The sequence below is a fragment of the Panthera uncia genome, assembly GCF_023721935.1.
Source record: "Panthera uncia isolate 11264 chromosome A3 unlocalized genomic scaffold, Puncia_PCG_1.0 HiC_scaffold_11, whole genome shotgun sequence".
NCBI lineage: Eukaryota > Metazoa > Chordata > Mammalia > Carnivora > Felidae > Panthera > Panthera uncia.
The window spans coordinates 3,174,542-3,178,470 of NW_026057578.1; the positions used below are offsets into that span (position 1 = coordinate 3,174,542).

Below are 3,929 nucleotides of genomic sequence, written 5' to 3' on the forward strand. Positions count from 1 at the left end.
ACTGGCGGTCCGGACATTTAAAAAGCCCCACTTGTAGCAACTACAGATTCCCTGGGGATAAATGTTCCCACCATGGCCAATTTCCAGCTATTCACATATATCACTGAACACTAATCTATTAGGGCTCTCCAGACAAGCACGCTGGTATTTATACATAAAATTTATTTATCCCATTATACCTTTACACTTATCCTATTATTTATCCTACTTAAGAGATTTAGGAGAAGTTGGCTCATGTGGTTATGGAGGCTGAGAATCCCCACAACCTGCCACCTGCAAGCCGGTGACCCAGGCAAGCCCGTGGGGTAGTTCCAATCTGAGTCTGAAGGTCCGAGAACCAGGAGATCCAAAGGTGTAACTTCCAGTCCAAGGGGAGAAGAGCCAAAGACTCCCCAGCTCAGTCAGGCAGAGAGAGAAGTCCACCCTCCACCTTTTTGGCCTACCCAGACCCTCCAAAAACTGCACAATGCCCATCCAAATTGAGGTGGCCACCTGCCACATTCAGTCTAAGGATCCACATGCTAATCTCTTCTGGAAACACTCTCCCAGACACACCTGGAAGTATGTGCCAATTATCCGGGCCCCTGAGGCCCAGTCAGGCGGCTATAAATGCACCATCATGGCAGAATCGGGAAGGGACGTGCACAATCAGCTCTCTCCAGCAGTGGAAAAACCTTGAAGGTGCGTCTACTGGGTGGAGTATGTCCAGCACATCTCGTCCACCTGGAGCCTCAGAATTGACCTCATTTGGAAACAGGGTCTTTGCAGATGTAACCAGGTGACGATGAGGTCATAGTGATCTGAGGTGGGGACTAATCCAAAGCCTGGTGTCCTTCTGAGAAGGGTAAAGTTTGGACACCAAGGCACACAGAAGGAAGATGTGAGGACGGTGAGCGCCGTCTGCCCAGTAAGCGGTAACTGCATACTCACGCGGCAGGACTCAGGGGTGTGTGGATATGGCGGAGTCTGGGAAACACAGTGCTAGGTCACACGGGCAGTCAGCGTCACGATGGGCATTTGAGCTCAGACGTGCCCCTGACGAGAGCCCACATCCTTAGCTCTTTGACTATGTGGCTTCTCAGAGGGGAATGCGAAGGGTGATGCTATTAATCCAGCCTTGCAGGCGCACCGCACGTGAAGGCTCGTGAGTCCTCTCTCGGTCAGTCCGGGACATCGGGGCAAGTCCAATGGCACAGAGGAGCCCATCGCTGCAGTGCCCACTGACCTCACCTCCAAGTTCAGGGGAACCTCGGGATTTCCCACATCGAGCTTCCATCCAGAACTTCCACGTCTCAGCTGCTGGACAACAGCAGACCCGAAGCTGAGCAGAGCCACCACTGAAACTGTGTCCGCTCCGGCAGGAACTGCTCCCAGGAGTTGTGCCTCCCACCACCTCCCCTCCTTGGACTTCATTTTAAAAATTCTCTGCGAATCTATTTAAAAACAACAACAACAACAACAACAAAACACAGATATGGCTCTTCCTTTTCTCTCTTCCTCGCCCATTTATTCCAGGAGGTTCGGCCCTGGTGGTTGTTACTCTATTTGGAAGGCAAGAGGAGGTTAATTAGCTTTTGTGACCTGAGAACTCTCAGGGAAGATGTCAACCGATTCACTAATAGCTCCTCAAAGCTGGATGTGGTTGGAGGGGCAAGGTCCAGGAAGCACGATGCTCGGCCGGTTCGGTTGTGAACTCCACCCGGCAGGGCGGGGCAGGGGCTTGCAGGATGGTGTTCCCCTGAGCAGTCCAGGTGAAGATTCATCCCTCGCATGGGTCCTGTCCCCTGGCGGCCCCCAGTCCTCCAAGCCATGATGGATTCTGGGGCCGAATCTCACACTACATCATAGAAACCATCCCTCAAACCCACACGTGTCACATTTGGGCTCCCGAGCATCTAAAACCATGGTGCACGGTAAGCCAAGGCAGAGGACCAGTGATGTGCCAGCCACAGCCTTCTAGGTTACTGCACCTGCAGACCGCCGTGTGAGAACGGGCCACTCCAGCGTCACCTGGGAGCCTGCTGGGAATGCAGAATCCCTGGCCCACTCCAGACCCGCTGAGTGGGAGTCTCTGGGCATGGGGGCCCCACAGTGTGCATCTCCACACACTCTCTGTGTCATGTGGACCAAGTCCGAGTTGTGCAGCTCAGGCCCAAGCCCCTTCTGGCCACCTGAAAACAGCACAGAAATCACCATCTGCCCCAGACAATCTGTCAATCAAGATGCAAGCCGGTGACTGTAATGGAAAGCAAGGTCTCCATTAGATTATTTTTTGTAAATTGAGATTTCTTGGCAATTTCCTTCAGCACGTCCTGAAATCACTGAGCAGGTGGAGGTCTCCTTCCTGACCCCTGGCAGCACATTTTCCTTGACCGGCCTTCTGTCTAGAATATTGCAGTTACCGTAATTACAAACGTACTGTGGCAGTCACACGTGTGTCCTGTGTCATTTCTCCATGCTTGGCACAGAGCTCTTTCTCCCCCAGTGCCTGCCAAGTGCTGCATAATCACCTGGCCACCATGACCCCCTTAGAGGACTCCTCTCTCTGGCCCATGAAAGCATCCTGAGCCCCTGCTCGTTTCCTGCAGAGAATTCTGCTCACCATACATGTTTGTCTTCACCGGGGCTGTGAGAGCCGCGTTCTATTCATAATAACACAGAGTCCCCCAAACACAGGCTCTGGGATGGCCCCTGTGGCCACTCCGCCATGGATGTCACAGAGTCAGCAGCAACAGCAAGTGAGGCGATGGCCTGTTTCGGTTGAAAGTCCAGCTGGGTCCACATTTTCTCCACATGTGATGAGAAGTAGTTCCTTACATGCAGTGTTTTGAGTGGAGATGCTGTCAGAGTCTAGCCTTGAAGAGTCACAAGAGGAAGGGGGTCCGATTCAGGTCAGTTTGTCGGGGGCAGGACAGCCCAAGGATGTAGGAGCTTCCTGGGTGAGGGGCTGGGGTGGGACCGCAGATGAACAGGACAGAGGCAGGTTGGCCCTGGAGCCCCTCACTTCCAGGACCTCGGGAGAGCCCCAGTAATGCGTTTATGCTCACACGCTCTGCAAAACCTGCAAGGGGGAGACACTTCAACTTCAGTCGGTTCAGACCACGGTCTCGTGCTCCGACTCCCCTCCGTCACGTCTCCCTCACACCAGATGGTGTTAACGGGGCTTGGCATGCCTGGGACACGCTTATTAGGGTTTAGTGGCAGCTTCGTACGAATTCGCCTCCACGAAGAGCTCCGTGATGCCAGCCAGCCCGGAGCGGCAAGGCCAAGCCTCCCACGTCCTCGCTCGTGGGGTCCAGGGCCAGATGCCGCTTCACGACACAGGCGCTCAGAACCACGAGTACACCGCAGAAGAGAAACAAGGCTTGGGACGTGTGGAGCCAGGAGCCAGGGGGCAGGAAATCCTGACCACAGGAAAGTCACTGTGAGGACAGGACCCAGTTCTCATCAGCTGTCAGCAGCAACTAGTCAAAATGAGCATTGTCTCCTGCAAGGGGTAATTCATAACGCATAGATACGAGCATCAACACACCATTTATTTTTTTGATGGGCTGAAATGGAATTCATCAGAATTCTTGTGTCCGTAGGGCAAAAACTTGTCTGATGTGACAGTGAGCGTGTCCGTGAGTCGATCTGCATGTTGTGTGCAGTCCACTCTCCATAATAATACTAATGACAACACTTTTGGGCTGCCTGGGTGGCTCAGTCGGTTAAGCATCTGATTCTTGGTTTCAGCTCAGGTCATGATGTCACAGTTCATGGGATCGGGCCCCCTGCTTGGAATTGTCTGTCTCCTCTCTCTCTGCCCCTCCCCCACTCATGCTTACTCCCTCTCTCAAAATAAATAAATAAACTAAAAAACAAAACAAAACGCTTTCACCCAACCACACTACAAGGCACATGGAATTGGCTTTCTATTCTCTCTGTTG

The 3,929-nt window shown here is 52.9% G+C and overlaps 1 long non-coding RNA gene across 1 annotated transcript; it reads left to right on the forward strand.

Annotated features, from left to right (window-relative positions):
• Positions 1-816: 816 nt before the first annotated feature.
• Positions 817-2,430, forward strand: LOC125936439 (uncharacterized). The gene is made up of 2 exons (XR_007462018.1): positions 817-907; positions 1,116-2,430. It is a non-coding gene; the product is annotated as an uncharacterized LOC125936439 (long non-coding RNA).
• The last annotated feature ends 1,499 nt before the right edge of the window (positions 2,431-3,929 follow it).